The sequence below is a fragment of the Cyanistes caeruleus genome, chromosome 6 (genome assembly GCF_971803275.1).
Source record: "Cyanistes caeruleus chromosome 6, bCyaCae1.hap1.1, whole genome shotgun sequence".
Lineage (NCBI taxonomy): Eukaryota > Metazoa > Chordata > Aves > Passeriformes > Paridae > Cyanistes > Cyanistes caeruleus.
The window spans coordinates 12,243,973-12,265,877 of record NC_141706.1 but is presented as its reverse complement, the minus strand read 5'-3'; the positions used below and the strand labels follow the sequence as shown (position 1 = coordinate 12,265,877).

Here is a 21,905-nt window from a genome sequence, read left to right as displayed (position 1 = left end):
GTATCTAAATATTTAGGAAAATCCTGCAAAAATACAACAGAAAAAGCAGAACTGCTTCACTGAAGGAACTAATAATACCATGCACCTCTTCAATGGGAAAAATTTCACAGTTCATACTTTGTGCTTTGTGAAGGGGGTTAGATTGGATGACACTTAGAAGTCCCTTCCATTCTGAATTTATTGTTATTTTTTATTTCACAGATGTACAGAGCAATATTAATCATGAAACCCTACACAGGGTCTGCCCTGCTACAAGGGTAAAAATTGGCACACACACTGAGCTGGGTTGTATCAAGAAGAAAACAACAGGCAATACCCTTTTCTTTCACCCTACTTCCATCACTTCCATCACAAGACTGTGTATATGAAGTGCCCTATGGGAACCTGGGGCTAATTGATCACCAACATTATGATATAGCTGACAGTCAGCCAGATACAATACAGGCTGCTGACACTGGTAGGGCTGAAGTAATTCTATGGTCTCAAAGTTACATTTCATTAAGACAAGACAAAACAGAAGGAAGGCTTCTTAAACAGCTACATAGAAGCAGTCTGGGTTTCCACATCAGCCTGTGGAAGAAGCACTGTAATCTATTTACACTTCTGGCCTGTTTCTGTGGAAATGCAGAATAGAGGATTGGTGGACTAGGGATGCTATTTCAGTTTGTCTCTAAAATACAGCATTGTCTTTATAATTCATACTATCCTAACTCAGCAATCAGGCTGTGTAAAGTCCCAAGAAACTATTGAGGGAAAGAAATTCCTTCCCTGAAACTATTGAGGGAAGAAAAGTGGGAGAACAAAGATTTTGGAAGATGCAAGGGTGCTTCAGTTTCTTAGTAACTGTAGTAGTAAGAAGAAAAAAAAAGAGACAAGAAGGGTATTCTGAGTTTAAGGCAGTTTTCATAAGACACATTCTCAGAAAGAGAAACTGGAAAGATAACAAAAGGCAGACAGGTGACAAAAGTCTCTGGAAGATGAAATTGATTCATGCATCTCTATATTGGGACTAGGTCTTCTCAAAATAGTAGCCCCGAATTAAAATAATGTATCACTAACTTCTGAAGTGGGCATGCAAAGTGAGGACTGGGGAATGAGAAAGTTAATACTGATGAAGAGCCTGAAGAATTACAGATAATTACATACAAGCCAACCTTACCTCTGTATAAGTTTTATTTTTATTTAATTTCAAAAAAAATCCCAAATTTTTCACTTCCCCACTACTTGTATGAAAAACTGCCCTACAGGTCAGTAAAATCCACAAAACTCCTACCTTGGACTTTTAAAATTAATAATTCTTAAAAAATGAAAACTCAGCTTTCAAGGAGCAGAGTATCTCCTGTCACAAACTCTTGTGACAGGTAAGTTACTGAAGGTAAGTTATCAAACTGCAAGCATCAGAAACTTTTGAGCTCTGAATTATTCTTCATGCAAACACTGATTGCTACTGAACTTGTTAAATTCAACTTAAGCCTTCACAATACTTCACTATTGAAGTACCCAAGTTTCAGCAAAAAGTTCATCTACTTCATCAGTTGTACTAGCCCATACATACTAGTACTTCATCACATATTGGCTGGGATCCATGAAGAAGTCAAAATGAGATAATGACAGCAACTGAGTCCTGAGGTCCTTCAAGATCTGTTTGAAGACTCTTTCTCTGGTGAAGGCCAGGCCCTTGTTTCATCACTCAGAAACCTTCAAATCTCTTCCTTAAAATGTCTTAATATATTTATTTTAGTGAACTGAAGAAAAGTTTATTGACAATTTATCAGCGAAGAATTTGGTCAGAGAAATGGACTAATTTGCATCAGAGGTAGAGAGCAGCTTTCAAGGATATATCACCACACCTGAGGCAAGCCTTTGGCTCCAACAAGCATTTCATTCTTTTCTTTTGGCAGACAAAGTATGAAGGAAGTAGCCAAAAAATATTGGGTTTCCTAATCTCACTACATTCTAACATGAACATCAAATCATCATATATACAGCTGTTTAAAACTAGCCAACACGAGCATGTCAGATATTTTATAGAATGTTACACTTCTCTATAAAATGTTGAGGCTGATGTGACATGCAGAAGCATTTTCAAAACTTATCTCTAAAGGCTTTAAAGCAACTGCTTCCCCTTACTTTTCAGAACATAGACAAGGAACAGTCTTTGACTACTTTTCATCCTGTTTTGTTACAGCTCAAATTTATGTAGCACAACCCTTTTTTGGACATCTCTCAATAAGAGGATGGCATCTCAAATTCTTAGCCTTATTGTCTAGATGAAGAATTCAGTGTGGGATGGTTTACAGAACACCCAGAAACGTGTATCAGATTCCACACACTAAAAGGTCCTATTTCTCTCTGCTTGCTACTACTGAACAGTGAAGTTCTTATTTTGCTTTACAGTAGTGCATTTACTTATCTGTGTATTGCAGATCACTGCTTGTATTTTGCCAGCAGTGAAACATTACACTATCTGATAATTTTATCAGTGATCATCAGGTGAAAGCAATGTGAATCAAACAAGTGATCTTCTGTGTTTCCACTGGCTTTTGTTGGGGTTAATGGGTAGGAAAAAAGGAATCAAGAATGATACACTGTACTAAAAACACACAGGAGGCAAAGACTGTTTAATCTAGACAGTAAAACTGGATGCACAATGAAGCACTTACAGTTTCAGATCCCCAGATTCAATTCCCTTTCCTACTCTAACAATCCTCCTTAACTATAAAATTGTGGTAATTTTCCTCAACCAAGTATAAAAAGGAGGAAAAAATATTATGTTTAGGAAAAAGATATAAAATATATAAAAGCTTGCATGTATGCATATACAAAGAAAACACATGTGCTCCACCCTGGTAGTTAATCATATAAACCAATAAGTTTTTACTCCAAATTACCCATACAGTTTCAGCTTATATACATAACAGCTTATACTGAGTAGCTGCTGGCTTCACAGTGCTCTCTGTACCGCATGAGTTTCACTGTCACTTCAACCTGATTCCCAATTACAACATGTGCATTAATTCTCAAAGAAAAAAGGGGCTTGAACCATTTCTTTCAGCTTGCTCCTACATACAATCCTTCCAGGTCAGGAAGGAAGAAGTCTTGCTGAGTCACTTGCTCTTTTTGACTTAAGAATTAGCATAGAAGTATCCAGTGAAAAGAGCATTTTTCTTTGTAGGCAGTTACAAGAGAATAAAACTAAGTTAAAAGTGTCTATGGAGGAGAAAAGAAAATTCATAAAGCAAATGCATAACTCCCTACAGTGATCAATCAAATCACCTCTGACGCAAAGCTCCTACATGATGTGCCCTTTGCACCGTAACAGCTTGACAGGGACACTGTGTATAGACACAGGTTTGGCCCACCCAGGCACTACTGTCTAGCAGTGTCTACTTGTTGACTGGCTCCGTGCAGTTGGCAGCCAAACCAGAGTTATCCAGGACTGAAGATCTGCATATATGCCAGTTCAATGACCTAGATGGATACAAGAAGATGGCATAACTCTGCCTTGAGTCCCGAGTTCAAAGACTCTTTTTCATAAATCTAGGATTAAATATGCAGGCTTTAAGCATGTGCACTGAGATCTGTTATAATATGACTGAAGAAGCACATTAGGCACCAGCTGTAGAAGAAACTAAATATCATACACACAACAGTGTAACTGCTTTACTGTCAGTGATAGAGGAAACAGACAGCAACTTAGACAAAATCAGCAAGTTTTTCTCTGAAGGAACTGGAACTTGAGTGCTAGACTGTACATTGGCTTTGACAAAGGGGTATCAGCTCTAAATGCAGACAATCTCCTGCTGTCTTAGAGAGAAGGTAATGCTATTGGAAAGCAGCCAACCTGGAAGGAGAGGAGACAGAGGATCAAAAGCCAGAACAGAGCTCATGAATGTATCTGGCAAGGGTCTCTGCTGGATCTCCCTGCTAGTTCTAATCACCTCAAGCAGATGGAAAAGAACAGAACTTTTGAAACTTTACTAGAGTTTAAGGGGACTGTGTAAAGCAGTCACTAGTTGTAACAGCAAGTTGAGTGCAAAAAAGGCGTAAGATTCACTATTCATAAACAGATTAAGTTGCAGAACAAAATGCATAATTGTGCAAGTAGAAATGAAGTTGCCCACAATTTGGGACTCATATTGCAATCACCACCTTCACATCATCAAGTGCCAGTTTTATAAATATAGCACAGCCAAGGATAAATATATTCACATTTTAAAACTTAAGTAAGTTTTCCAGTCTCACTGTTGACATAGTTTTCAGATTTGGAGAGTATAACATCAGTTCACAGACTAAAGGCTGGTCTTCTTTTTCCTCCCCCTCCCATATATATACGTATGTGTATACACACACATATATGCAGAAAGAGGGAAAAAAGATATATGAATGCTTTCTTTAAAGAGACACAAAAATAACTAATAAATTTTGATTTTTTAATGTTAGGAAACTGTTCCCTATGGTGAGATCTGCTAGACAGTGGAATGATTTTCCCAAATGAAACTGTGAAACTTCCCTTTCTTGAAATCCTAAAAATGGACTAAAAGAAACAGTAAGAAAATAACCACAAACTTGCCACTCACTGTTAGATGTTACTTAGTCAATATTTACCACCTTCAATTTCCAGTTTACTACACTAGTAATCACTCTCATTTTGCCCTTTTGCATATGTAAAAACAAACACAATCATTTTTAAAGTCATTCTGCTACTACCTTGCATATCTCCTCTTCAAGAGCTATTTGCGGACCTTTCCCTTCTGTAAGAAACAGCAGGTCGTTATCATACATGTACCTTACATGTAATCTTAGCTCCCTACTATAAACAAGCAGATAAAACATATGCTGACAAATGCAGCAAGCATATCTTTATAAGGAAATTTAATTTTTCTAGATATTTTATTATCCTTATAAACTATACCACAAGCAATTTAGCCCAAGGTTTCTGGAGTTTTCCCAGATTAACTTGGAGCATACTGAAAGTTAGGAGCAGGGGGAGGGGCACTGAAGGGGAACCACCATCTGAAACTCATTAATCAATTAGAATTTTTCATGGCTTACATCAAAATGTGATCTGTTCCGACAGAGTAAGTTCTAATCACAAGAAGCTTTTGTCTTTTACATTATGAATATACATTATAAATGTGCACAGTACTTCAAGGGGAGGATGGAGAGCCTGGCACAAGATGGAGAGCTGTCTTAGTTTAGAGCTTACAAATATTTTATACCTGTAAGGCCCTTGGTTTGAGGCCAGACCAAAACAAAGTTAACTGCACTTAAAAATCTGTTCTAGTAATTGGAAACCTAGACATTTCCAGGACTATGCCTAGTAGAAAGAATTTTATTGCCTTGATAATGACTCCCTTACCAAAAGGAAAGCAGAAAGTCTTTCTCACACAGACAGAAACAAAACTTTAGAAATATTCAACACGTACCTGCTCATAAAATTATAACTTCTGGAAACAGAGCCTGATTCCTAACACTGTCTGAAACCTAAGAAGTTGATTCCTCTTTGCCTGGCTCTTACTGTATGTTTATCTGCTTGTCTAAACAAAATAGCCATTAAAAAATAGTACAGAAGAAGTTTCAACCTCTACCAGTTAGAAAAAGAAATACATATTTAAACTGATATATCACATCTTACAGAGTAGAAGTGTCTCTTGCTGCAAGGACACTATGCAGACAGTACTACAAGCTGACTTTCAATCATCAGCTTTGCTTTTATTTATGATGTTCCATTTCTAAATCCTGTCCTAAAATTAGTGTTAAGTTTAACTGAGAGGTGTAAAGTGGAGTTGAAGAGGTACTTTGGATAGTAAGTGTGCCAATTTAAATAAGACTGTAGGTAAAATAAATAAAGTGACCAAATAAGTCAGTAGGATAAAAAGTGGCAGGTAGAACTTGAGGATAGTATTGACTCTTCAGCACTTAACCACCTTCATACAGGTTTGACCATGGTTCCAACAAGGGCAGTATAATCCTGATCAGATGGCCTATGGCACTGAACATTATGAATTTAGGAATGTCCTATTTAGAAACTTCCTATTACATCACAATCCACATAACAAAACCCTCATAAAACTGTTACAATTGGCACAGCATCTACTTCACAACAAAACAAAAAAAGACATCACTTAATGTACATGAAAAACCAATAATACTTTGTTCATTTTTCATTGCAAAGTAATGTCAGAAGTATGCTGAAACTGCACGGGGGAGCCTGCAATGCATGCGTTCCGGTGTCCCAGGAGCTCTAACTCCCTAGGAGCATGCAGAGACAGCAGGTTAAGATGACACTATTGCATTAGGATGCACATAGCAATCCTAGATAGAGATAGCTATCTATTCATTCCTTACACGTACAGCGTTAGTGAAGAAACAGTGCCTTCTTAAAAGTGAAACTCTGTCCTCGGAGATTCGAATCTAAAGCCTGAGGAGGAAACCAAGAGCCCTGAAAGGGCGGCTTTTGGCACAAGAGGGGTCTCGCCCTCCTGCCTCTGGGGGCAGCGGAGGGGCGAGCTGGGAGCGCTTGGCGCAGCCGCCTGCGCTCCAGCGGAGCTCGGCCGCCTCCCGCACCGCAGCTGCCGCAGCTTCACATGCGGACGCTCGCATTTCCCGCGGGCGCTGCAGACAAACCCGCCCTCCTCCTCTCGCACTACCAGCAACTCAGGGCTGTCTAGAAAAGCCACAAAGATAAACCAGAGGTTGGGGCCAGGGTTGAGTGCACAGTAAGAGCCACCCCCCGTCCCTTCTTGCCCGCCCCGCTCTCACCCGCCGCGGATTCCGATGCGTTTGTCCTCCTCGGGGCCCCTCCACAGACAGGCTGAGTTAATGGCTTTGCCATGAGTGCTGAAAGTGCTGCTCCCAGGTCTGCCCCTCGGGGGCAGGACCAAGCAAACCCAACGCAGCCCCCGGCCCTCCGCAGGATGCCCAGGGCAGCCCGCTAGCAACTCGCATCCTCACCGCGGTGAGCCCCGGGAGAACCACGCGCGGACTTCCTCCACGCACACTCTCATTCCGCCTCCACCATGCTTTCAAACACCCACGCTCAGAGAGCGAGAGGAAAAAAATCCACACCAAAACCCCACCAACAGACAGCAGCAGCAGCCACCCCCGTCGTGCGGTGTAATGCCCACCGCCGAGCCCTGCTGCTCCCCCGACATACCCCCGCGGCCTCTCTAGGACGGGGGCGGAGGAAGGAAACAAAAGCACCTACTCCCTACCGAAGAGCCGCCGGGCAAAGATCACCTTCCCGCTTTGCTCCGGCCCCTTTCTCTTTAAACTCGAGAGTAGCCGGCGAGACACATGAAACGCCCTCAATTTAAAGGAGCCCGCGTGACTGACTCCGCCGTAAGGCCGACAGCGAGCTCCACTGCTGGGGCAGGCAGGGCTCCTACCTTGGCTGGGGCGGGGGCAAGAAGGCAGGGCTCCCACCTTGGCTAGGGCGGGCAGGAAGGCAGACAGGCAAAGCTCCCACCTTGGCAAGGAGTGGGGAATAGGCAGGCAGGGCTCCTGCTTTGGCTGGGGCGGGCAGGAAGGCAGGGCTCCCACCTCGACTCGGGAGAAACAGGCAGGGCTCCCACCTTGGCCCGGGCAGTCAGGCAGGGCTCCCGGCGCCGCCTCCAAGGCCGCACACCCTGCCCTCTCGCCCCCAGCAACCGCCGCTGTCCCCTCCAAGTGCAGCTGAGCGGCCGCGCTGCCTCTTCTCATACTTCTGTCCGCTCAGCTGTCCTTCGGAAACCCAAAGGTTATGGTTGGGTTTTTTGGTTTGTTTGGGGTTTTTTTTTTGTTTTGTTTTGTTTTTTTGTTTTGTTTTTTTTTTGTATTTCTGGTGTTGTTTGGGGTTGGTTGTTTGTTTGTTTCCTTGTCTTTGTTTGGGGTTTTTATACACTCTCCCCCTCCCTCCTTTTTATTTATTTTTTTCTTTCTTTCTCTGACACCGATTTCCTATCTTTCAGCAGTCCGCATTGATTGAACGGAAGTTTAATACTTAGGTTTTTTTCAGAGGGACGGCAAACGAAGTTCACATGAATTTACCCTTGAAATGCTGAGATATTCTATTACAGCCCTTGGGAGTGAGTTGATTCTTGATTCTATTTCTCTTTTATTATTGTTCCCTTTCCAAGACTCGTGGTTGTGGAAATGGAAAGAAAAGAAGAAAAAATGTCACATCCAAGATAAAACTCTGTTTTTTCTTTAGTTTGACTATTATCTCTGGAATTTTTTAACACTTACAGACACATCTTGTAATTGTCACTTTTTTTTTTTTTTCTGGCTAAAGAACTATTTTGTGGAACTTTATTAATTGCATATTTCTCCAAAACCATTTCATGCCACATGGTACATCTTGAATAAAAAAGTCTGCTGTTCATAAATTGATCATTCATATTAGACAGTTTAAAGAGTGATGGGTAGAGGTTTGGGTTATTCTTGTTATCTGTGCTTCATTTGCCAGTCTAACTTTTAGCACACAGTTATTTTAGATATTTCATTCTCATCTTATGTCATTTTTGTGATACTTCAACATTTTGCTAAATGTGACAGGTATGTCATCAGACAAATGCACTGTTTGTTCTCTTCTTCCCAGCACAGCAAAGACCCTTTCTTGAATTCAATAGCAGGAAACAGATGTTCAGACTTCTGCTTCTCTTAATACATGAATGTAGATTGTCTTGTTGAGTTTCCTAATAGTATCATGCTGCCACTTTCAATAAGTGTTCTAGAAGTTCCAGTGCACTTATTTTTCTCTTTCAGTGTAGAGTCACTTAATTAAATTGTTCTAGCCAAAACACATTATGTATAATTATACTGAAAGAATTGTTTTAACTTGATTGCTGAAACACTTATCAAACTGACCCTTATTTTTTATTTACATTAATTTCTTTGTGCACTGATCTGCTGGGAAAACTTGATTTGTGTAACTAATGCTGGACTATTTCTCAAAAATTGCACTATGAGCAAATTCCTGTTCTCTGAATAGCAGATATTTATTCCTGGCCAATCAAATGCACTCTTGTTGTTTATTATATTCCTATACTATTATTATGCTTTTTGATGGACAATTAACTGCTGTGATGTGTGCTACTTAAATGAGAGCATTTCATCAGCGTGCTGATATAGTTAAGTATGATGAGCTCTAGCCATGTGCTATATAACAGCATGGAATTAAATTACCTTCTAGTTTTGATCCAGTTAGCAAAATTTTAAGGCCCCTGGGCATGACTGTTTTCATTTACTCAACCAATTTTTTTTCTCAGAAAAAAAAAAGGAAAAAAGCCCTAAAAATACATCCTAAAAATGCACTGGGTTGGAACCGATGGTGAGTTGATTTGTGCATGCACTTGATTATTTGTGATCTTACCATTTTTTACCTGACCTTGAGAAAGATTTTATTTGTTACTTAATAATGAGCAACAATTTAAATCCAATTTATGTCAACTCAATATAAAAATATGTCCCTTATACTTAAAAGTCCTTGCCAATTTCTAGAGAAGTTGAAAAACATTCCCCTAAGCAACAGTTACATCTTGATTAGAAGCTCCTCATGGTTCATGTTCTCTTGAAGTTACAAGATTTGTAATCATTTTAGGAGCAGTTCTGCACAGGGAGTTAAGCTGAGGCTTTTCCAGAGGCCGTGCAATAAATCTTGTGTGAGCATTTGCATAGGTACCAGTGGGAAGGACGAGAAAAGCAGTTGTAAGATTTTGAAGTTGGTTGTGTGCTCCTTTATATGGTCAGTGTGTACCAAAGGAAAATCTAATAACATGAGAGTATTCATAGATACTTTATCTATGTATCTTTCTCTATTGAGGATTGATAGTAGACAAGCAATATGTAACATCCAGTACAAGAGTTAAGAAAAAAAAACCTGACAGATCAAATCTTACTCAAGCAAGAGGGATGGAAACACAGTGCCAAGTATGCATCTGAAGTGTCCATTATATGAATGCTATGTAAGTTTCAGTAGCAGCATCACAATTCTGAACAAACTGAGATTCACACTTCTTCCACCCATTAGCATTAGAATTTGGCTTTCCAATTTGACACAGTAACTTTGGTGCCCCAACAGAAAGACATTTTCTACATGAGGTTATTTCAATAACAGCCTTGCTTATCTGTGCAGAGGAAATAAACAAAACTTTACTAATGAAATGCTATTGTTGTCATTAGTCCTCCACATAATCAATCATAGGTCCTCATACTTTCAACCTCCACGTGTTCTGATATTTTTGACAGTCTACTTCCAAATAAATAAGAGGATGAATGGGTACATGAATAAACAATGATTTGAAGACAGACAAAGGAAAGGAGGAGAAGAGGGAGGACTTAATGTGACTAAGGAAGGTACAGCATATTTGGAAGTCACGTGTGCACGTAGGAAAGCTGAACAATATTAATATCACAACAAAATGTTTCTGTGTGTTGTCATCTAGATAATATTCTTTTCCTATTGTTAAAATTAATTCTCATAATAGATGTGTGTATGTGGCTGAGGTGCAACAAATTCTATTTAAAGATGTCATAAGCTTACTATGATTTAGGACAAATTCAGGATTCAGGATTAAAGATTCTGAAAGAATGGTTGCACATTGTAAACCTTGCATAGATATTTGGAGATTAAATTCTGGAGCACGAGGTCAGCAAGGATGACCACAATGGCCCATTTTATTTGCGTAATTCCTCAGTCTTTTTCTAAAAACTGTCTTATAATCACCACCTCTGATGACCTGTGAGTGCTGTATTTTTCTGTGACATCAGGATTTTCTTATGAAGGTACCTTGCAGGTAATTTACAAATGGGAGAGAAAATCTACCTAGATCAAAGGTTTCTCAATGCCCAGGGAGCTGAAGCAGCAGTCACTGAATGGGAAGAGGAAAAGAGACCAAGAGAAAGACAATGTAGAGTGGAGGATGGCACTCAGCAGGCAGAGATACAGGAATCTCTTGTCATATCTGTTGATCCCACTTTCCTGATAATTTTCCAAATTTCCCAGACACTCCTTCTTCCATATATAATTAGTGTCACAACTGACCAGAAAAAAAATCCATCAAATATAACAGATACATTGAAATTAATGACTGGCAGCCCAATTCTGTATCAATTCCTAAAGCATATACATTAAAGAGGACATATGTTGGTCAACTGAGAGAAAAGAGATGGGATAGAACAATGGAGTTGAGTAGCAGAAATGCTCTGTAAAGTGTATATTCAGTTGAACCTGCTGACTTTCTTACTTTTTGCCATTAAAGGGACAATATAATTATATATAATTATATATAAATATATATATTATATAACTATAATTAACTGAAAATAAATAAGTTCGCAGTGCAGAAATAGATTTGCTTTGGTTTTTTTTTTCAGTACATGCCACAGAAGTTAAAATTCAAAAAACAGAGTTAAAGGTGACTAAAAATTGCTGATACTTGAATCCGTTTGTTAGAATATGAGCAGCTACAATGAGTGCAGAATGTGTTTCATAAATCATCCAGTATTGCCCCAATGTTATAGTACTTATTTTGCCAAAAATTTCCATGTCTTCCTTGAGTTTTAATAAAAGGAGAGTTGTCAATAGCTTTGCAGGCCTGAGATCAATAAATATATATGTTATGGAACTTGCTGAAATAGACTGCACTAACTGGTGTCAGATACACCTTATTTTAATTTCTTTTCTAAAACAGTTGGAATATAATGTATAAATCTCAGTTAAAATTTGTCCTTTGCATAGCAATTTTAAGAATAGTGGAAAAAATTAAATTGATAGAATTTTAAATTGTTTCAGTTATGCATCATTTACTATTTTCTATATTTACTATTTTTGTAATTTAATTCCATCCTCTTATAATTCCTTTCAACATACACAGTGCCTTCACAGTCAACTGAACTTTTATCAAACTTGCAGTGGAACATTCATGTTAAAGGTCTATGAATAAACTTCAAACAACTCCTTTACCATAAAATGTTTTGTCCTTCCATCTTGTAAACTTAGTATGCAAGAACGGTACTTTCTATCCTTATAATGATATATAACTAAAAATAATTACAATTTTCATGAAACTTTGGTTTTAGTCTTAAACATGAGACTGAGTATTGTAATCTAAGAGAAGCCAATTTTCATCATTATGAGTCCTAATACAAGTTAACTGTTTCTACTGCATCATATTTACTAAAACATACCTACTTCTAATCTTTTGGAATAATCTTCATTAGTGTCATGGAAAATATCTTTATGAAATTTGACTAAAATAATACAGATTTCTATCATCACAGAGATGCTGTGATTGATGTACTGTGTATCAGCATACATAAACTTCTCACAAGATCCAGGTCTATAGTATGTGCATTACTGGGATGAATATTATAGAATAAGTGCTCACAATTCTGATTTATATAGAATGGTATTATTTGGCTGAGTGTCGTATCTGTTTATCCATGGATACAGAACATGCAGTTGATATGCACAACTACACAATAATTACCAGGCCAAATATATTCTGTTTGACAAAGCACAATAATCTGTCCTTAAACAAACAATGCATGAAACATAAATGGAGCAGACAGTTATTATAAATTTTTTTCCTACATATTGTTTCCTAAAACCTCACTACATTGATAAATATAATTTGAATCCAAATGTATATTAGATAGGCCTCATAACACCTTTCTTCCTTCTTGGAGTGAAATCAATGATACCGTCACATATAGAACTCTAAACTTTTCTAACTAGCTCATACTACACAAGCTTCCTCACAAGACAATGTAGCAATTGAAAGTGATTGAGATATATAGCAAATTAATCTAACTGAGATATCTGTCAGAATGAGTCCAAATGCAAAGTGATGATCTCTGTTCCTGTTCCTTGTATTTTAGTAGAGGCCTAGATTTTTTGGTTGGTCTCTACTTGGAATGGACAAATCATTAAAATAGTGTGCTATTTGAGGTCACATAGAAGTACCAGATTTTAACTGCTTACAGCACAAGAAAAGCAGTGAGAAAAAGAGGATCTAAACAGCTATCACTGCCACATTGTCTTCTTGTAAATGTTTCAGATTAATTTTATCAGCTTCTTCTTTTATAGTAGCTGAATCAAAATACATAAAATAATTTTTGTAGTAATTAATATATGAATGCTCTGTTTGGGAGGCAATTTATAAAGAGTTCTGATGCACACATTGCAGTTTCTTGAAACTTGCAAAATTTCCAGACCAAGAATAGCAGAAGACCAATCAGTTTTTCAAGAACTCAAAAATTATTTTAAACAGAAAATGTTCTAACAGAGTAATAATGCCTGCCCACCCACTTCCCCCATGGCCTGTCAAATTCTTGCCTTCCTTTTTTTTTTTTGCTTTGGATGTCTTCCTTCTCTTGACACAGATCTAGGTTTCCCTTCAATCATTAAGATTCATTGCTTCAGTTTTCCTTCCCTTTAAGTTATTCCCTTTGTTACTGGGCTTTGTATGAAAATAGTTTGTTGAGTTTTGTTTATAGTAAACCAGGTCCCAATTCTATCCCTTACAGTGAAACTCCCATTAAAAAAAATCAGATGAGGCTTTTTTTGAGCCTAGTTCTTAAGAGCAAAATTATCAGCAGTTATTCCAAATCTGAGAGAACTGCAGATAACTTTAGACATAGTTTTAAATCTCTTCCTACAGAGAAGTATATGGACTCAATTCAAAGTCTTCCTAGCTTCATTATAACCACACTGATATTTTCCCAGACCACTTCAGTCTATACTTGTCAGAGACACAATTGTAATATTTTACTGAATGGGGAAAAATGTATTTCAGTAAGGGAGGTACTGATCAGATACCACTAGATGAAAATGCTAAGGTCAATTCCAAAGCAAATATGTGGCATACTGTGGTATTTTATGTGAGACAAACTTGTCTTTCTTTCCCTACTAACTACCTAATGAAAACAATTTCATCAAACTACACTACCCTAGTCACTGGAACAACTTCTGCCGTCCAATTTAGGACGCTGTTTCCATATCAAAGCCCGGTAATTCAGAAGACTTTGATAACTTTGGCTCTCTCACAAGTTCAGTTTTATTTTTTCTCATTTTTTCTATTTATTGCTCTATTATATTTATTTCTCTATTTATTGCTTCATCTGTGAGCTAAAAATTCTACCCCATTCAAAGTGACGCAGAGTCACAAAACATGTAATTTCTTATAAACCTGCCTTTGTAACAAGGAAATTAAAAATTCATTGCCTGGATAGCTATGCAAAGGAAGAGAGACAGGATGGTCCTCACAGGTGAAAATTAGGGCCACATTTAGGTTTCTGCAAGTCTGAGTTTCTTCCCACACTGCCTTCACAGCTCTCCCAATCTTTTTCCTGGTGCTTGTGGCACAGCTGTTCAGCATTTATCACTTAACCCTCTACTTTCTCCATCAACACTCCAGATTAAGTTTCCTCAGAAGCTATTGTTGAGATACAACCTCTACTGCTATTTTTTTCCAGGACTTTTTTTCCAACTCACAGTTCAAACAGACAATATTATACCTTAAGGAATGCTTCACGTCCAGCATTCCTTTTCATTCTTATATTACAGTGTGATCATCAAAGCATTCCTAATGGAAAGTATACCATTCCCTCTGCACCATACTACTTTGCCAAGTGAAACAGGGTGAATGCCAGCTCATTTAATAAGTGTCGTGGTTTTAAACTAATAATTAAGAAAATTACTTATTTTTTGCTGTGAGATATGGATTAGAACAAGAGCAAAACAGGCATACAACTTAAACGGGAAAAAAAGGAAGTTTATTGACAAACTACAATAATAAGAACACCAGAATAAACTTCCAGAAAAACCTTTCCATCCCCTATCTACCCACTATTTCCTTGTTCACATGACAACAGAGACAAAAACTCTGGAACTTTAATGGTTAAAACAGTCCCAATTCTTGCTACAGTCTTTTCACCAGTCTTTGTAGAGAAACAGAAGTTTCTTCCTGTTAATTTATGGAGTTTCTCACAAGAAAACTATTTTTGTTATAGTTTTCTATTGCCCTAATGTTAGCTGCTCAGAGCTGCTAGTATTAGAGTTTACTCCTCCCATTTTCACATCACTCTGAAGTGTGTATGGGCCATGAGTCTAGAGATAGCATTTTTAAGGATAAGTTATTCAAAGGCAAAAAAAGTCTTCTTCATCTGTTTCTGTGAGCTTCACCAGAAAACAGTTTTCTCATTGCCTCTCAAGGCTTCAAATCTCCCAACAGTTTTCTCATTGCCTCTCAAGGCTTCAAATCTCCCAGCACTTCACTATACCATAATTACTCTTTACTCAAATTTACACTTTGAACACTATTCCTCTCTAGATCCTGTATCATGAATTAAAGGAGTTCTTTTCAGGACTTCATTGTCCATCTCCATAGTTTCAACAGAAAGATATTTCAGCTTAATTAAAGCATCTTCTTAATTCTCTACCTTTCCTGAAGCTTCTTTTCTTTCCTGTCACTGGTAGCTTATAAAGTCTCTTTTCATGTTGATCACTCTCTTTTTCTCTCTCTGGATAAAAAGATTAATCTGCAAGTCTCATCTGTGTAATGAAAGAGTTAAAATCTTGCCCAGGCTTTTTGTAGATGGTTCGGTGATCTCTGCTGAACAGGAGCTGGAGCCGTCTGCGATGGAAAGTTCTTCATAGCTGCTCTAGAGAGTGTAGTTGCTGCTCCAGCCCGCTGCAAGTCCAGGGCCTCTCTCCTTCTTCACTCGGCAGTTTCTTGTGAATGTAGTTACAGCAAAACCTGCAGCCGAGCCAGAGATCGGCTCAGCCCGGCCCGGGGAAAACCTTCCCCAGGCCCCCCCATCTCCCGGCCGGGAGACGGGGCAGGCCCAACTCCATCCCCGCCCGGCCGCATGGCCTGGGCAGGGAACGGGAGGCCTGGAGCTCTGCCACCCTTCACAGCCAGAAAACAAAGAGAACCCAGAGAGCTCTGCTTTTACATTTTAAGGTAGGGTTCACAAGTTGATCTTACTTTTCAATGGCCTAAACTGCTGTCAATTCTCAGCAATGACCGATAATTGGTCAGGAGAAAAGACTCCAAGCACTTCCCAGCAACTCCAACTCCCTTAAAGGTAAAGTAACTCCATGACAATAAGTTATTCCTGTCGTGTGGGGTTGGGGGATTCGGTTCCTTTTCCCAGCTCTGCAAATGTATGTGTTCTATGAGTTTTGCTAAATCACTTTCTATTTTAGTTTTCCCATCTGCAAAATAGACATTCATAAAACATAATTTAATAAAGTAGTCTGATGCCAGTGGACACCAAAAATTGTATAAAGATAGCCTTGGTTTACTAAGTTGATTTATAGAAGCACCCTGCACATATTTCCTTTCTGTCTTCCTTATTCTGCAAGACATGTATCAGGTAAAATGCTAATAGAGAAGGGAAATAAGGTGGTTTGGGAATAATCCTGGCTCTGGTTATCACTTGCTGTTGTTAGGGTTGTCAGTGGCTTCCCTTATACCAAAGACCCACCACTTGGGAGCCCTTGATAACTTTTAGGGTGAGTCCGGATCAAGAGGAGGTGTGTTTTCTGGTAGACACAGGTGCCTCTCGATCCACCTTGAATTTTATACCTAAAGGGGGTAGACTGTCAAAAAGATCATTGCTTATTCAAGGAGTAAGCAGGAATAATGAGTGAGTGCATTTTATTCAACCGCTGTTAATAGATGTGGGGGACAGGTTTGAAATGCATGAATTCCTGTTTGTTCCTAATTGTGATTGTAATTTACTGGGAAGGGATTTGATGGCAAAAGTGGGAATGCAAATTAATATTGTAAAAAATGATACCGAGTCCAGCACTGTGATATCTTTGTCTAAAATGTCCAAGAAATCCTATGCTGAAATAGATCCAGAAGTGTGGGCAGACCCAGGGAAATACGGAAAATTGGACATAGAGCCTCTCCAAATTACTTTGAAGCAACCAGGACAAGTGGTGTCTGAAAAAAGCAATACCCTCTTTCAAGGGAGGGAAAGAAGGGGTTACAGCCTATCACTGAGTCCCTATAACACTCCTATCCTGCCAGTTAAGAAACTAGATGGAACCTACAGAATGGTGCAAGATTTAAGAATAATAAATAAAATTGTCAGATCAGTGTACCCCACAGTTCCAGATCCCTATACAATCCTGAACGAGGTCTCTTCTTCACACCAGTATTATTCAGTACTGGATTTCAAATATGCTTTCTGGGGGTGTCTGATTACAGAAGATAGTAAAAAGTATTTTGGCTTTGAGTGGGAACAAGAGGAAAGAGGTAATAAGCAGCAATTGACTTGGACAGTCCTCCCTCACAGGAGTCACCTGTTTTGTTTGGACAAGTTTTGGAGAAAATATTAAGAGAGTTTACTCCACCCTCAGGAGTTAAGTTGTTGCAGTATGTGGATGATTTGCTTTTATCAGGATGTCAGGAAAATTAATCTACAAACACCAGATGTTTATGTCCAAAAAGGAGACAGAGGAGTCCTTTTACTTTATTTGAATAAAGGGAGAGGCCATGGGACATTCCCCTGGGGTCTCTCAAATGTTTGAAGGGTGCAGCGTCCCTTTTATCCTAATTCCCGGCTGTATGTCCCCTTCTCTCTTTCCCCATAGGCTGAGGTACTTGAGAGGTACAGACTTCCTGGAACACCTGATACCTGGGATACCACCCCCCCACCCCACCCCCACCATCATGCATAATCCCTTCTAATTCTTAAATTTTGTGGAATTCGTGGTGCTTCCTCAGTGACTCTTTCATCCTTCAATGGAATCCATCCCATTGTTTCTGTTATCTCTCAGTGATAGTTTCATCTTATCATCAGACCCACAGCTTGTTTGTAAAGACAAATCCCTGTAATCCCTCTCAAGGAGAACAGGAGGAGATGGTTGTAAAAGCTACTGTAAAATTGCTTACTTTTCTTGCTAGAAAAGGACTAAGAGTGTCCAAAAAGAATGCGCAGTTGGTAGAGAAAAAAGTCAAATATTTGGGACATATTTTGACTGGAGGGTTACGGTGTATTGATCCAGAAAGAAGAGAAGGGATTTTACAAGTACCATTACCCCAAACAAAAAATGAGTTACAGCAGTTTTTAGGGTTGGTGGGATACTGCAGAGTATGGAAAAAGGACTTTTCTGTTGTGGCCAGACCTTTATATGTCCTTTTAGCAAAAGACAGTCCTAATATTTTGGTATGGACACCAGAAGGAAAGCAAAGCTTTAAAAAATTAAAAGACAAATTGGTTAATTCCCCAGTCCTAGCTTTTCCAGACACAGAAAAAGAATTTGAACTGTATGTGGATGTTAAACAGGGTCATACTAAAGGAATTTTGGTGCAAGAGCATGCAGAAGCCTGTTGCCTACTTTTCTAAAATGTTAGACCTAGTAGCCAGAGGCTGGCCCCATTGTCTGCAGAACTGTGCAGCCACAGCACTGATCGTGGCTGAGGCCCAAAAGCTGATAAGGGGAGGGTATCTGACTGTTAAAGTTTCACATCAGATTAAAGCTTTGTTAACTGAGAGAGCCTCTAAGTGGATGACCAGTGCTCGGTTATTACAGTATGAATCTTGTTTAATAAAACAGGAGGATTTAGAATTTAAAAGAGGGGAAGGGTTTAACAGAGGCTCCTGTTTGAACAGCCCTGAAGAGGGGACCAGGGCGAATCCCAAGACTGCATTCAGGTAATAGATCTCCAGACTCGGGCAAGGGAAGATCTATGAGACATTCCATGGCCTGAGCGAGAAAATGTGTTCATTGATGGGTCTTCAAGGGTGATAGAAGGAAAGTGATTTAAAGGATACTCTGTCGTGAATAGAAAGCAATTAAAGGAAGGGGGAAGGTTACCACACACCTGGTTAGCTCAGACAGCAGAGCTGTATGCTCTTGTGAATTATGCTGTATGCTCTTGTGCCTGTGAATTATATCAAGACAAGACAGTGAATGTTTTTACTGTTTCTAAATATGCATATGGGGTGATACATGCATTTGAGAAACTATGGGAAGAAAGAAGTTTATTAACCTGCAGAAGAAAAATGTTGTCTCATGAGAACTTAATCTCCCGCCTATTGGAGGTGGTGAATTTACCAAAAAAGATAGCAATAATACATATCAAGGGGCACCAGGCAGGGTGCTCAAAAGAGGCAGTAAGAAACCAACTAGCTGATGAAGAAGCTCTGAAAGCACCATTATCACCAGAAATCTCTAAGATACTTCTCTTGCTCCCAATAATGGCCCCCTTGCCAGAGAGGCTATCTTTTCCACCAGAAGAACTTGAGATAATTAAAAAGAGTGGGGCAGAGAAAAGAGGGGATAATTGGTTTACAAAGGATGGAAAGCAGTGCATACCAAAAGCTCTAGCCTTACAGTTGTTAAAATAATTTCATGAAGGAAGTCATTGGGCTCCTGAGGGATAGCAGAAGCCTTCCTCAAAATGTATGCTGCTGTGGTTCTTTTTACTCTGGCAAAGAGAGCTACTGACAGTTCTTTAATTTGTGCTAAAACAAATAACAGAGTTACAAAGAAACTTGCCAGGGGAGAGAGGTTTTGGGCTGTATGTCCCTTCCAGAGATGCCAGGTAGATTTTACTGAGATGCCTCAAGTGATTTAAATATTTTATTTAAATATCTTTTGGTAATAGTATGTCAGTGGTGGCCAGAAGCATTTCCAGCCACTTCACGGCTGGAAATTGAACCACAACTACAAGGTCAGTTATTAAAGTATTTTTGGAACAAATAATTCCAAGATATGGGATGGTGGAAGCAATAAACTCAGATAAGGGAACGCATTTTACAGGAAAAATTCTTAAAAGAGTAATGACTGCTTTAGAGATACAATGGAACATCCATACCCCCTGGCACCCCCAAAGCTCAGGCCAGGTTGAAAGGATTAATGGGGAAATAAACATCTTCTGAAGATGATGATAGAAACTGAGATGCCATGGGTACAGCTCTTACCACTGGCTTTGGCAAGAATAAGGGCCAGACCCAGAGGCATCAACTATCTCCCTTTGAACTGATGTTTAGAATTCCTTATCCTTGTAATTCTCAGCTTGGGGCAGGGGTGGAGATAAGTGATGTATATTTAAACAATATGTGGCCCAGATACTGTCTCCTGTGAAATCTCTTCAACAGGAAGCTCAGCTGATACAGACCCTGCCTTTGGACTTTACTGTTCACAACATCCAACCTGGAGACTGGGTCCTAGTTGAAGAGTGGAAAGAAGCACCACTGGTGGCAAAGTGGTGTGGACATTTCCAGGTGTTGCTGACCACAGAAACAGTCGCCGTCAAGACAGCTGAACACGGGTGGACCCATCACACTCAGATCAAGGTCTCTGAGGTCCAGAAATTTGGACATCTCAGATGGAGGAGAAGGATGGGAAGCCATGACTGACACTCCGCAGGAGTGGACTGGAGCAGTAGCCGTGTGTCAACACTGGGGGAAGCCCTGAGTGCCTACCCACAGACTGCCTGCTGAAATAGTCTGTATGGGCAACCCTACTCTCGAATCTCCAGTCACTGGGGGCCAATCCATGCTGTCATTGCTTTCTTTATGCTAAGCTGTTTCTGTGCCTTCACTTGCCACAGGTAGTGTAGAAGACATCATGAAAGTGAAAATTAGGTTAGGAAATTAGATTATTACACTATTAGAATGTTTCTCTTAATAATTTTACCTTTATATTGTCAGTTAAGTAGAGGCCAAAAGTGGGAAAAAAATTTTTAACCTTAAGAAAAGAAGTAGCAAAAACCTTTAACCTTAGCAATTGTTGGGTCTGCAGAGGGCTAGGGAGATCTGAAAACTGGCCATGGGTGGCCAGCCCAGTGGAGTCTAAATGGTGAGTTAGCAGCCTGGGTGAAGACCATAATGGAAGAGGATTTTGGGACAAAGAAAGAAGTCCATGGCAGCTTCATTCTTCTGAAAGAAACATATATTGTCTAAATAGAACAAGTAGCATATATGTGGGAAAAAGCATTTGTGACTATACTTTATCTTTGGGTTTAGATTGTTGGAACCCAAACTGCCCTCCTTATGATTGTTCCAGATATCTCAGCAGATAGAATCTTACGCATGTTAAGCTCACTAATGGTAGCTGGGTAAAGTGTTCCTTCCATAGTTAGCAAAAGGATTTTGAAGGCTGTAAAGCAGTGGGGAAAGATAAGGTTTTTTGTTTTGGTTGGGGTTTTTTTTGTTTTTTTGTTTTTTTGACCTCTTATTTTTAAGCTGCCCCCGAGACAATTCCACAAGTAAGAAGCATGTTATCTGAAATGTAACTGCAAGTGGAAACCTCATGTGGGAGCTTGAAAACGCAAATACTGTGATTCTTATGGCAAAGTAACTATTGTTGGGGGACCACTAAGCCCTGAAAGTGAGCTGTATTTTGATGATGCGAATTGGAAAGGTCCCTTTGCCAATGGACCTGAGCTTTAAAGGGGCATTACTAGATTTGTAGCCAATATGCTTAACACAGGTTACCCCCAAACTGGTCAGAGATATGTTATGTGGGGTATATTAGACCATTGTTCTTTCTGCTACTGCAAGTTCATGGAAATCAAGAGTCAAAATATATGAAAAAAGCAGTCAGTTGATGGATCCCTGGCTGGAGAGAACACCCAAAAGTGGGGCAAAGATGAATGACTACCTGAATGAATATCAGGTGCCAGAGAACCCATTTATAATTTAAATCAGATAATTAAGTTGCAAGCTGTCTTTGAAATAATAATCAATTGGACAGCTACAGCTTTTGACCTTCTTCTGACCAGTTACTCAAATGAAAAATGCATTATTTTAACATGAGATAGTACTATATTATTTATTAGCAGAAGAAGGGAAAGTCTGTGGCAAATTAAAGGACTCAAACTGCTGTTTGCAAATAGATGACAATGGAAAGGTGGTAAAACAGATAACAAAGCAAATAAGAAAGTCAGCCCATG

General features: G+C 39.2%; 1 protein-coding gene and 1 long non-coding RNA gene across 10 annotated transcripts in view; one reads left to right on the top strand and one right to left on the bottom strand.

Annotated features, from left to right (window-relative positions):
* GAS2 (growth arrest specific 2) overlaps positions 1-7,704 on the bottom strand; it is a 100,843-nt gene extending 93,139 nt beyond the window's left edge. The window contains exon 1 of one of the 9 annotated variants that reach the window (XM_023928824.2): positions 7,392-7,704. The gene's annotated coding sequence lies outside the window, so the exon portion shown is untranslated. Of the gene's footprint in view, positions 1-4,710; positions 4,755-6,765; positions 7,045-7,159 lie in introns of those variants that run through there. The other 8 variants (XM_086894149.1, XM_086894150.1, XM_023928823.2 and 5 more) reach the window with 8 other exon arrangements.
* Positions 7,705-8,036: 332 nt separating this feature from the next.
* Positions 8,037-20,233, top strand: LOC147652448 (uncharacterized). Its single transcript, XR_015288353.1, has 3 exons — positions 8,037-8,069; positions 9,252-9,313; positions 20,107-20,233. It is a non-coding gene; the product is annotated as an uncharacterized LOC147652448 (long non-coding RNA).
* Positions 20,234-21,905: the final 1,672 nt, after the last annotated feature.